Source organism: Silene latifolia, chromosome 7, assembly GCF_048544455.1.
Source record: "Silene latifolia isolate original U9 population chromosome 7, ASM4854445v1, whole genome shotgun sequence".
Taxonomy (NCBI): domain Eukaryota; kingdom Viridiplantae; phylum Streptophyta; class Magnoliopsida; order Caryophyllales; family Caryophyllaceae; genus Silene; species Silene latifolia.
Genome location: NC_133532.1, coordinates 97,414,171 through 97,428,769, shown reverse-complemented (window position 1 = coordinate 97,428,769; position 14,599 = coordinate 97,414,171).

The window sequence follows — 14,599 nt, the reverse complement described above, 5'->3', positions numbered from 1 at the left end:
TACTCAAGACTTCCTCTTAACGATTCTTTCTCAACAAGTTCTGTCTACGGTGAAAAGTCCGCTCCGGTTCAGGATCAGCTGGTACTAATTCTGACCTGTTGGACCTGGGCATACACAAAACTAAGAAAGAAAAAGAATAAGAATTGCCTCAAGGAATTAAAAGTTCCTTGAGACTAAAAACAAACTAAATTAAACAAGCAAATAGGCTAATTGCCTCCCCGGCAACGGCGCCAAAATTTGACACGGCTGTCGCAACCCTATCAAAAATAAACCAACCGGCTCTAACTAATATAGTAGAGGTAAGTCGGGTATCGTACTCCACGGGGAGGCTATTGTATCTACTTGTCACTTAGTCCGTCACGGTCACAAAATGGGGGGTGTTTGATTTGATTTCTAAACTACTAAACTGAAAATAAAGCAGAGAGAGAACAATAAAATGAAAAGGACGAAATAGGGATTAATCAAATAAAGAGATAAATGCCACGATGTCGGTTCACCATAATATCAAACATTTTTGCTAAAGGTAAGGTCAGTCGGTCTAATGTGACGAGGGTAAAGGAAAGGTCCTTCCGGTCCGCTATCCGCCCTAAAAAACTACTAACTTAGCTTTCGCCCTCATTAGTGTAGTCTATTGTTCATAACAGGTCTATTCATTCCAATCTTCCGATCTAGGTTTGAAATTAACCGGATTAATTGATTTAGAAGCGTGCACTCACCTAAACAATTACAATTAAATTGCTATGAATCAATTCTCACATATAAACCTCCTAATATAATTATAACATTATTGCTTTACTATCATGGCTCTCCTAATCCTAGCAATAAGGGATTTAGCTACGCATATTTATAGTGAAACAAACAACGATAGATAAAACAGAAGACATAATATAGAGATTATTAAGGAGAAATAACATAAACCAATAATAATACTAATTAAAACAGAAATTAAGAGTGCAAAAGAGAATTAAATTAAATGAAGAGAGTAAGAAAGATTACAAAAGTTTGAATCCGGAATGTAAAGAGCAAAGCAACATCGCAAGGGCAAATGTCTACTGAGTAATTAAGAGTAAAGTATGAGATTCAAAGATGACTAAAAGATAACCTAAACCTAATGACGTCTTTCCTTTATATAGGAAAGATATTTATTAAACACGCACTTAACAAAATAAAAAAGTTCTCGCGATAAAATATCGCGTAAAATAGCAAAGTGCACAATCGAGTACTTTCAGACTCCTCGATCGAACACTATTCCAGCAAAACCTCTCGATCGAACAGCCAGAGTACTCGATCGAGGACCTCCAAAATAGCACCTCTCGATCGAGAATAGCAGGTTCTCGATCGAGGTCTTCTCACAGCCAATCTACTCGATCGAACAGCCAGTCTTCGATCGAGTCATCTACTACTTAGCCAGCTCATTTGAACGTTGAATTGCTTCCGATACGACTTCACGCTTCTCGAGGCAGTAGTAATTCCGCTACAAATCTTCCATCTACATAAATACAAGCTAAGGGACAGTAAAGAGGCCCGATTCCGCCTTCTTTGCTACATTCCTTCAAATAAAGCTAAGCAAACCAAAGTAGACTATCCGGGGGATATTTGTAACATAATACTACGAGAATCGCAAAGAAATACGAGCAATAAAGGCTCAAGAAGACTATATAAAATGCACGTATCATCATTCATCAAGAGAAACATCATATGTAGATATGGCATCCTCTCAGAAATAGTTTGTGACAACGACACTCAATTTGTGGGAAAAAGAACAATGGCCTTCTGTGCACAATGGACTATTCATCTGGTGACCTCCACACCAGGCTATCCAAAAGCCAACGGCCATGCTAAATCTAGCAATAAAGTGGTAATCAGTTTCCTGAAGAAAAAGCTAAAGAAAAAAAGGCAGATGGGCTGATGAACTCCCTCTAGTCCTCTGGGCTGACAAAACTACACCTAAAACATCAATAGGCCAGACACCTTACTCCCTAGTTTATGGCTGTGAAGCAGTGATTCCAGCAGAAATCCATGCACTAACTACCAGGTGCAGCCTGAATACCGTGGAGGAAAACCAGCCACTGATGCAAGAAAGCCTGACCCTGGTTGAAGAGCTGAGAGATGCAGCCAAGATCAAAATAGCCTCCTACCAACAAACGGTAGCCATAAGCTATAATAAAAATGTGAACATCAGAGTATTCAAGGAAGGGGACCTAGTCCTACGAAAAGTCTTCCCAAATACAAAAGACAAGAATGCCGGCAAACTTGCCCCTACATGGAAAGGACCTTACCTGATTGACTCAATAGTAGGGCAGGGAGCCTAGAGGCTACAGACCCTAGACGGAGAAATGATCCCCAGATCTTGCAATATCTCCCACTTAAAACTCTTTCATGTATAACCCATTTATTTTATGCCTGAACCAGGTAAGATTTTATGCCTGAACTTGGTAAGACTGTCAACCCTATCTCTTACCTGGCATGATTCTATGTGTAACTCTCCTAAATAAAATGATCCATGTTCTTTCTATGTAATTTCCTGCTAGTTGCAATTGCCTGTCATAGTTACAATTTTCACCATATGTCTCAAATTACCATGTTAAATCCTGAAAACTTGTTTTATGCTTTTCCTGCAACTATCTAGATCATTATACTTGCATGCTTAAACAAATATTCATGATTGAGGGCCACTCCAACCAACCTGAACAACATCCCAGAAATGCTTCACAAACTTGGCATTTTTGCCACATCTAAAAAACACATAAACACTGAGCTCAGTATGAAAGACAGGTATGATGGTGAGATAAATCCAGACTACTTGTCTTAAGCCCTCCTGACAGGTTGAGGGCCATAAGCCCTCCTGACAGGCAACTATCCCTCTTACCCAAAAAAGCCCTCCAGATAGGCTAAGAGCCACAAATCCCTGAACAGATTGAGGGCCATAAGCCCTCCTGACAGGCATTATCTAAACAAATACTTCAAATTGCATTATTTCAAGAGGTATTATCTAACCAGACCAAGCACACAATGGGAACCAGAAAGCAACTTCAATTGCACTAAGAGAAAAGCAAGGATAAATTTTTTCCAGGGAATATCCCCCCTGGATGGTATAAATACCAACTAGAACGAAATTCAAAGTTTATCCAGGGAACATCCCCCTTGGATAGGCCAAAAAAGGTTATCCTAAATAAAACTATCAATCTGCCTTGGAGGCAGTAGCAGAACTTATATTTGATCGGCTACCTCTTCCTCTTCATCATCCTCATCCTTGTTAGCCTCACCGCTCTTGTCTTTAGTTAGAGAAGAATCGACCTCATCATCAGCATGCATCTTGCAAAGGTCGGGATAGGTAGTAGTAAGGTCACTCATCTCTTGCTCCAGGTTTCTGTATGGCCCGAGTTCCACAGGTTCCTTCATAGTATCAAGACGGCCCTTGCCAAAGAAATACAAGGCAGCATCCTTATACCTACTATGAACCGTATCCCTTTCAACAGCCAGCTCCCCATTTGCCTTTAAGAGATCCTGTATAGGCTGCTTTTCAGCCTTCAACTAGTCCTGGACTGTAGCAAGTTTAGCCTGGATGGATTTTACAACATTCTGAGCAGATCCCAACTTAGATGTTTCAATAACCAATCTTGCCTTGCCTGCCTCATTCTCCTTCTTCAAAGACTCATTCTCCCTTTTCAACACTTCTAAGTCAGTCTTCAAAGATTCAGCATCCTTCTTTAGGCACTGCACCTCCCAGTCCAAGGTATCGTTATTGGCATTTGAAGATTTCAGTTCACAGGCACCCTTTAGCATGTCATTTACTTTCTACAAGGAAGTCACGAATCAGGCAAGACCAGGCCAAAAAAACAAACGAGCAAAAATAAAACTAAGGGAAAAGAATTATACCTCCTACAGCATAATAACAAAGTTGGCAGCACAGTTCCTGGAACGGTACATAGCAGCTACTACCTGAGCAGACATTTCCCCAGCCTGATACGTATAGTAAGGATCATCAACCAAGAAGGAGTGAGCCTGGATCTTTTCCTTGCCAAACTGTACGCCAGCAAGCCTAACCCTGACCTCCCTGACCCCGCTCACACCTTCACCAATAGCACCAACTTCTTCAGAGATCTCATCCTACCTCTTTCTCTTGCCAGCCTGCCTAGATTTATCAATATCAACCACAACCTGCGGAGGAGACACCAATTGAGCCTGATGAGCAGGAACCTGGATTTGAAGTGTAGTATCATTGCCTGTAGCCTCACTATTCTGAGACTTCTCCCCTGTAATCTGTAAAACCTTTGCTTTCACCACAGAGAGGCCAAAGCTAGCAATCTTCGTAGAAGCCCTGGTAGCTACACAACGAAATCCTACATCAGCAATACTAACATATGCTGACGCATGAAAATTTACACAGGGAAAACAAAACATACTTCCTGATGTTGAAGCCCCTGAAGCCTTAGCACTTTTAGCAGCCTTATAAGTACTCAGCATAGCCTTCTTAAAGCGAGACAGGGGCTCTTGACTAAGACAAGCAGGCAATGTCCTTTCCTCCTCTGAAAGGGCCATAAAGGCTTCAATATGGTCTGCTGACCTCTCGGCATCAGGATGACAAACCCAGTCAACCACTATGGCACAACACAAGTACGTTTACATTAAAAATCAAATTTATATATTATTATATTTGAATTGTACACATAAAAGAGAACTTACCACCCTCCACAGCCGGGTAACTGAGATAACCCAGATCAGGGGCAACAGAATCTGCCTTGATAAACATATAGATTGTGGCCCAGCCCTTATCATCGCCTGAATCAAAGTTGGTTATCAGATGAGCCATGTCCGCCCTGACTCGAAAGTTGAAGCGCCCAGTAGTATTACTCTTCAGCTGATAAACGTTCTTGAAGTCTTCAAGAGTGATCACCAAATTATGCTTGGCACATAGATGTTCAACGGATTGAACAATCTTCCAAACCATTGGCATGAGTTGGAAAGGAGCAACCTTAATGGCCCTGATAACGTCAACCATAAATGGAGTAACGGGAAGTTTGCAACTCCTCTTGAATGCCCATTCAAAGATACAAAACCATCCAGGACTGCACCAATTAGCCCTAACTAGACCACTTTCAGGGACCCAAACCTCAGCATCAGAAGGAAGTAGACCTCTGCCCTTCAACAAATGTTCAAAAGAAGGTTTGAGTTAATTGGCCTCAGGGAATGAAGCAGACAGCAACTTCACAGGGGCAAAACTAACACCCTTGTGCGTAATAGCCAGAATTTCTGCAGGGGCAGAAATTTCAACAACCTAATCCTCAGGGATGACTTCAGGGACATCTACCACCACCGGAGGCTATTCAGCCTTAGCAGTCTTTGGTGCAGCAGTTCTTATTCTTCCACCGGCCATTTTTTCTTGATTTAGTGTGAAGATTAAAGAAACAGGAATTCTTGCCTTGCAAAAAATTAGATAAGAGAGAAAGAAAGTTTGGAGAATTGAAGAATAAAAGTATGAGATCAAATGACGGCTCAAAGCAATTTATAGCCGCAAAAACAAGCCAACGGATAATCGAAGTGGATGAGTTTAATCATGACTGTCCTAGGGTTTGATGAACCTACCCCATTTAATGGGCACTAGCCGTTAGGAAGTTGAAAGAGGTTCAAACTCTTCTCTGGTAAAAATTCTCACATTTATGCCTGGCCCGATTTTTTATCTCCACATTCCTGGCCAGATGCAATGGAAATAAGGAGATAAGGGGCAATTTTTGGGCCAAGATTTGTCCTGCCTGATCAGAGAAATGTCAGGCAAAGAAATACCAAGTCTAGCCTGGATGGAAGCAACTCAGCACAGAGCATATCATACTCAGACAGGTGCCAGCCAGGAGGGAAAGGAAGGTCAGGCCATCTACCCAGGCCAGACCTGAAGGAATAACACACCAACCATATATTAGGCACTACTAGAACGAGTCAGGCAACAGCCAAAGTACAACAAAGAGGTTTCTACATACACGGAGGACTTATTCAACAAAACCTACAACGAGTATAGAGTAGTCAACCAGACAGAGATAAAGGCGGGCAGTTTTGGGAAGTCAAATACCTGCCTCTGGGTAAATAGGGCACGGGGCCTATTACCTAGGAACGTTCCAATGAATGTTAGGAAGACCGTTGGAGACTAAATAGAGCTACTTTACATAGCAAGGAGGAGAAAGGAAAATGATCATCTACTATTCACTCAGTTACCCTCATTTTATTTTAATCACTCTAAGCAATTCTATTTAGCACTCATACTTTATTACCAGCCTGACATACAAATTCCCTATCAGGACACACTAAAAGATAGTAACAATCTCTCCTGACTTGGTGCCCGTGGTTTTTTCCCTAATTCCTTGGGTTTTCCACGTATAAATCTTTGTCTTACATTACATTGTTCATTCTTTGCTTATTTGTCGTACTAGTCACGCATTATTAATTGAGTTAGGTCACCCTGCAAAATAAACCCCTGGCAAGATATTACTTCCGTGTAAAATCTTGCTAAAACAATAGGTATTTCAATATATTATAAGACGAGTTTACTGGTTTATATATTGTTTAATTCTACGACTATCTAATTATTGGTTTTGTATATATTTTGTACTTTAATTTATTTAAAAGGAGAATATACTGAAGGATGTTAAAGAAGGGACTTTTATTCCCAGTGGACCTAATGACGTTCTTGTTAGAGCGACCGACTGCCCCGAACAACCAGGTCGATTGAGGGGCGTCCCATTACATGTTGGAGTCACAAAATATTATGGGATAACTTCACCGAAGAAGATGAAAAAGAAGAAGAAGGTTGGGAAATATACGGATCAGACGGTGAAAATTATTATTTATAATTATATATTTTCACTTAAACTTCACATGGTGTTTTAAACCAATAATACATTACTGTTTGCACGCAAGTTCAGTTATTGGCGTCGGTGATACTAAAAATGAATTCTGGAGGCAAGCCTTCTGAAGAAGAATTGAAGATGATGGAGGATATCATTAAAGAGGGTAAGGTGCAACAGAAGGCCGTGTTACCTGTTCAGGAGGTAGACAATACGGTGTTGGTAGAATATGAGGAGGGAGTACCCAGTCAGAAAGATCAGGTAGCTTCTGTTGTTGCTACACGTGAAGCTGATCAGGAAGTGGAACTAGCTGCTGCTGTTGTGACAACACGTGAAGCTGAAGAGGTTTCACCTGAAGCCGATAAGGTAAATATGCATGTCTTTATTACATTTCACTGAATCGCGTCTTAGCTTGATCGACACTAGCCCCTTTTTATTAATTACTAATAAAGGCAGAATTAAACACGTACAAGGGATGCAAAGGTAATAACAATGGTTTAATTTAGGTAAATGAGACCGAAAAGGGGATGGCACTTGAGAAGACGGCTGATAACACATCACCTTCAAACCAGTTCCCTGATTTCGGCAAGGTACGTAGTCTTTAGGTAGATCGTTTATGCATAATATATATATATATATATATATATATATATATATATATATATATATATATATATATATATATATATATATATATATATATATATATATATATATATATATATATATATATATATATATATATATATATATATATATATATATATATATATAGATATATATATATATATAGAGAGAGAGAGAGAGAGAAAAAAAAAGAAGAGATCAAGTGAGTCCATGTATATATATTAAGTCCATAAGTTCTATTTTCAGCCATTAGATGGAGGGAGATGGAGGGATGAGATGAACCCACCCAAAGGTGATTAAAAGGCTAATAACACTCTCTCCCACACACTCACTAATCCACCCTAATTAATCACTAATTTACTATATATTTGTTTTCCACCCACCAATTTCTTTCTCATCTCACACATTTTACTCCTCTCTTCTCTCAAACCCCCAATAAAAAAACCCAAAAAAATCCAAAAAATCCAAAAAAAAAACACAAAAAATTCAAATAAATCAAAAATCAAAAATCCAACAAAATCAAAAACCTCTCTTCCTCATACACCACCACCCCACCCGACACCACCCACCACCACCACCCACCGTGTCACCACCACCGCGAATTAGTTAATGTTTTTTTTTTCCGGATTGTGGTTTCCTTTTTTTCGTCATTTTTTTTTAAAATTTTGTGTTAAATTTGTTGTTTGGGGTCGTTTTATTTCTATTTGTTAATATTAGTAGATATATTAAAGTTATTATAATTCATTTTTTTATATTTCAAATATCGTCTTGTTTTTTTATTTTTGTTTTATATTTTTTGAAATCTCGTCTCGTTAAAATTCGTCTTAATATATATTTTTCAGTTTTAGTATTTCAATTTCAATGTGTATTTATTTATTTTCTCAAATTTTAATGTGTATAACTTCAATGTTTTGTTTTATAATTTTTTTAAAATCTCGTCTTGTTATATAAAATGTTCAGATTTAGTATGTAAACTTAAATGTGTATAACTTTAATGACATTATGTGTAACTTCAATCCACATTAGCCATAACTTCAATAGCATTATGTGCAACTTCAATGAACATTATGTGCAACTTCAACTTCAATGACATTATGTGTAACTTTAATGCACATTATGTGCAACTTCAATGACATTATGTGCAACTTCAATGACAATATGTGTTGGTTTTATATCTGATTTTAAATTTAGACTAAAGTTACACGATTTTGGACTAAAGTTACACAATTTCGGACTAAAGTTATACAAAAAAGGACTAAATTTACACTCTCAGTGAACTAAAGTTACACTAGCAGTGAACTAAAGTTACACACACCCAAAACTAGACTTACATAAACTCAAAATAATGGATATAAATGGACTATAGAACTGAAGTTATAATATTAAGGACTAAAGTTATACTCTTAAATCACCACAGTTACATGAATTTGAATATATAAATTTAATTTGTATAATATTAAGTCAATATTGTGTAACTTTAGTCCATATTTGTATAACTTTAGTCCAAATTTGTAAAACTTTTGTAATTTTTAGGTAAACCTTTATTTCTTGAGAGTGAATTTATTAAATTTTAAGACAAGTTTATATAAATTGTCCTACTGTAACTTTAGTCTTTTTTTGTATAACTTTAGTACAAAATTATGTAACTTTAGTCAAAAGTTGTGCAACCTTAGTCCAAAAAAAAAAGAGAAATGAGAAAAATAAGAGATTTAATATTTTAAGTTTATAACTTTAATTCATAATGATATAACTTTTGTCCTAAATATTGTAACTTTAATGTTTAAAGGGTTTAAATTTAGTCGTAAGCAGTGCAATTTTAGTAATACCCGACATTTGTGGGATCCGTACTTAGATCTAGGGACACGTGAGGGAACCCACATGCACTCCGAAGTAAAGGATGATTGTCCTACGAGACCAAGTAAGACCTAAATTAGACCTAGTAGACTTCTAGTGGACCGAGTAGAACCCCTAGTGGACAAAGTGAGCTGGCACTCGGTCGAGTAAGGGTATACTTGACCAAGTGAGTGCCACTCGTTCGAGTGAACCGGTCACTCGGTGGAGTGGTGTTAAGCTGTAACCGAGAAAGGATATTCAGGATTTCATTATATCCCAACCCTATCCCATTCATTCTTCTCCTTCTTCCTTCTTACACTAAATCACTCCCCCTTCTCTCTAAAATGCTCCCAATGCCCTTCCTTTGGCCTTCAAGCTTGGATTAATGGCGGAACACCTCTCCTATGTCCCGATCTACCTTTGTAAGTAGAAATATCACCTTTTCCTCTTTGTCTTATGAGTAAATTCGAGTTAGGGTTTACTAAAAGAGGTTAATTAGTATTCAGCTATGTAAAATGAATAGTTAGTGACTAATAATGAGGGATTTTAGGTTGTAATTTAGTATAGAGTGAATTGTGATAGTTATTACATGATTTATGTAAGATGAGACGGTTTTATGAGATGGATATTTGGTGATTTCGATTAGCTTGTGGATTATGCTAAAAGGTAGGTTATCCTACTCGGTTTCAATATTGTGTATGCATATTTGGGTTTCCTTCCTCACTGGTGCATTCATGAGTCGGTTGGTATGTATGTGGGATTAAATTTATGAATATGGTCATATGTTAATTGTTGTTCTTCCATTTGTCATGAATGTTTGTGATTGTGTTCTTTTGGAGGACTTTGGTGGTGATACTTGATTGTTGAGGAGACGTAAGACCGTTAGGAAACCGTCCTGCGCTCGGGTCGCCCCTTGGAGCTTCCCACTCCAAGAGGGATGTGTACATTAATGACTTGAGTCACGGAGGGACTCGTGTGGTTGAGGCACGACGTCTGGCAGGGGATCTGGTTGGCTTCCGAATCCGGTACGTTTGGGCGTGTCCCGGTACTTTTGTATGAGATGTGGTGTCGTGGGCGTGTCCCTGGTACTGGTGCTTTTGGGTACGTCTTGGCATGTCATGGTACCGGTATGCTGATTGCATAGTCGAGTCTCTTTCACATGATTATGTCGCGTCTACACTTATCGAGTCATGTCATATGTTTGTCTATTGAAACTGAGGTCTGTTGTGTCCGTGTAAATGTCACCTATTTCTGGGGTGGCCTTTGTCGATCCATATGATATTTTCGATCATATGGAGAGCAGTTGTTTACAGGTGATTTGGTTGATTGCGGGAGACAGGGACAAGCCGTGATGACATTCGAGTCAAGCTTAGTCGACTAAATTAGTTTAGTAGTCATGAGTTGTATTATTCATTTCATTTATTCAATTATCCCTATTTAATCCACTAAATACTTATTTACGTTAATTGTTTCTCAATTGCGCCTCCGATTTCACTACCTCGGGAAACCGAGAAGGTAACGTCTCCCAATTACCTTGGCCGTGTAAGAAGGGGGTGTTACAAAGAGGTATCAGAGCCTCGATTTTGGAACCTAAACCAATGAACCAAAATGAACCTAGGTGTGTCTAATAAAATGAAGCCGACACGAGTACAATAGGAGATCGATTTTGGATGAGTGGGCGCCCTCATGTCAAAACTAGTGCTTATTGCCTTGGTTGGTCACTATGTGGGTGGTTACAAATAAGGGTGAATGATATAGAAAATGTTGTGTGATTGCATGAATGATGTAGTTGGGTTAAATTCTTGCATGCTATGAATTTCTCATGTGTATGGAAGATGAATTCTTAGATTAGTGCGAGTAGCGTGTTTGGGAAATGGTTAGCATATGTTGGTGTGTGGGTAATAGTTTCAATCTTTGCATCACATTGTATGTTAATTGAATGCCTATTAGTGTCCTTGATCATGTATGAATAGTAATGAATGCTAGTTGAGTAGCCACTAGTGTTGCGGTAGTGCACCATAAATGGTGAGTAGAACAACGTATGAACTAACTCGGGAAGGGTCACCAATAGACGATGGACTCCTGAACTTTGTATTGTCTTGCAGAAAATCCACAGATAAAATTTTATTGAAAATTTAAACCCAACGGGATCACTTGACCGAGTGCGAGTCCCAACTCGGCCTAGTAAGCAACCACTCGACCGAGTGGACCCTTTACTCGACCGAGTGGACCCAGTTATAGGAGGTAATACATTCTGGCAAAAACCATCACTCGACCAAGTGGGTCATCCACTCGACCGAATAAAATCGTACTCGACCTAGTACATTCGACACTCGACCGAGTGGGTTCACACGGGCTGGACCGCTCGGCTAAGAGCCCTTATTTTCCCCAATGCCTCATTCTTATCTTCATATCTTCATCCCCTTCCTCACCAAAAATCTCCAAAAACCTCCATTGTTGCTCCATTTTGCTTGGAAATTCATCCTATTACTCCACTTTTCTCATCTAATCCCACTAATTAGTCAAGGTAAGCATGTTCATCTTCTTCCATCTTTTTTTCCCAATTTGAGTTTTCTTAGATCTACTCTTAAATTCTTTGAGTTTTGTTAATTAATTATTCATTTTGCTTAATTCATGATACTAGTGAGCTTTTTACACCTGTTGTTGATAAAAATCAAATTTTTGTGATGAAATCTTGTCCACCGTTGTTGAACTCGAAAATAGTGTTCATGAGTCAATAATGGGATTTTGTTGATGGTTTTTGTGTCTAATTGGACAACAAAGGCTTAACCTTTGTTGTCATGAGTGGATCTTGTTTAATATGTATAAATTTCGTCTTAAAATTTTATCTTAAAGTTTCGAATTTTAGACAAGTCATGCCCAATTTTCGATTTTTCATGAGTAAAAACTTGATCTAATTGCTTTATGAGACCATTATTTTGTTGATAATGTGGTATGTGGTCCCAAAATGAAACTAATCTTGCCTTAAAATTTTGAGTGAAATTTTTCCATGAACAATGCATTTTCACGTCTTAAGGATAGTTTTTGTTCATGTTGAGGGATTGAGAATTTTATGGCTATTACTATTCTATAAGAGGGATTAAAAGAAGTTTTGCCTCAATTTCTTGAAAAATCCGACACTAGCCATGTCAAATATTAAATCCTTGTTTACTACTTGGGTCACTTTCTTATGATTACTCTGAAACCCCAAACCATGATGCTTGAAGTAGCCTTACACTTAAAATTTGTTCGACTTAATGATTTTAAAATGACAAGGAAGCATTTCACTTGCCCGGACCTCTTTTAAAATGTTGCCCGACTAATTCTCATTTTATCGATCTTAGCAAATTAAATTGACGACATCAACACGTAACCTCTTAAGTAAGACTTTAAAGTGTTGGGAAATGGCTAATATGATAAGAAACTAGTGTAATGTGTCATGTTAAGTCAAGATTAATCGAGTTGAGTGATGAATAAGAATAATACGCGTCATGAAAGTCATGTTTTAAAACCATATGATATCACAAGAGTCTTTAATTTCTGGAAAAGAATTTGTAACATGTGAAAATTTTGAAAAGTTGGTTAAAATTGCAAAGAAACTATCTTGGAGATTCCTTTCATTTGATATTCATCAATTAGAGAAGTTGAGAAAATCTTTATTCACATCCAACATTTGCTGCCAATTCTCACCTTTCCCATTCCATATCTTATGTGTAATTCTCTTGTAGCATGGCAAGGAACGCTAGAACCGGTCGTGGAAGGAATGCTCGCCAACCTCAACAAGAGGCACCGCCCGCTATCACGCTCCTGGACTACCGTCTATAGCTTTTCGGAGTGAGGAGCACCGGGATAAGTTCGAGGTCTTAGCCACTAGAAGGATGGCGCCGACCATGTGCATGTCGGTAAGTACCTTGGAAGCCCTAGGGATAGAGAGGGAGGTGCATAACATCTTCACGGTTCTCGGATTGGAGGGTTTGTACAACTTGGAGGAGATAAGTTACCAAAACCTCACCCTTGAGTTTTTGAGCTCCTTCACCTATGACAAGGAGACCCATAATGTGAGTTTTAGGCTTAAGAATACCTCTTTCAACCTAGGTAGTGATGCTTTTGCCGACCATCTAGGGGTGGGTAAGCGAGTTGTGGGTCACCATGATAATGTTGAGAAAGACATGAAAGCTTCAAAGTATTATCATCTTTACACAAGCAAGGAAAAGGTTAATGTGAGTAATATGAAGACTAGTGTCATTGAGCACCCCGTCCTAAAGTTTTCTTGTGCTCCTTGACCAACCTCCTCTATGGGAGGAAGGACCCGAGCAAACTCAACTCCATGGAGGTGTTGATCTTGAGCTCCTACTTTATCCCCCGCCATGAAATCCGTTTCCACTTCAATGTCATGTCTTTGGTATGTCTTGCCCTTGGGAGGATGGCCGAGGCGGACCAATGCTTCTTAGATTGTGGGGCCTTGGTGACTCGATTGGCCAAGAACTTGTTAGCTTACGAACCGGGGGCGGTGGATGCACCTATGTCCAAGAAAGTGGTTTATTTCGTTCTTGATAGGTTGAGAGCAAAGTCTTGGGTGGCAGAAGGAGAGGAGGATGACACCTATTCTTGGAGGGTTGATGATGAGTGCTATATGAAGCTCCCCGCCAGTGAGGATCTACCCCCGACTTCCCCTTTAGAGAGAGCGGGATCACCCCGCCCCAAGGCCCAAACGTATACCATCCCTAGTAGCCTCACTTTTGACCTAGATGATGCTACTGAGCAGCGGGAGGCACCTCCGTTACCTCCCTCACCTCGTGCTCCTGTCGAGCAAGCTCCCACATCTTTTCCCCACTCCATGCCTACAACTATGATGCCCCCACCCTATGCCGGGAACTTTGGCCAAGCCCCACCCACCTTTGACTCCAACTATCCCATCTCGTACCTCAAACACCGAGTGAACACTGACCTTGTGTTGAGAGACATGCATGAGGCGGCCTATAATCAAGGAGTATGACCCGTCCACTGCCCTAGGTTTTGGTCCGGATACGGATACACCTCCGCAGTCTTTAAGGCCTATGGTATCCAACCATTAGATTGGGAGATGAATTTTCCTTTCGGCGTGGGACACTTGCGTGACCCATACATAGTTGATGCCAGGATCTATCCTAGCAATGTCTACCTAGGGAGTAAATGTGAGGCGGAACATCCGCGGCGGCGGAGGCCATGGACGTTAATGAAGTATGGGAGGAGGCGGCTCGTAGGGCACCGGGGGATGAGGAGGAGAATGAAGAAGTGGAAGAGGACAAGGAGGAGGAGCAAGC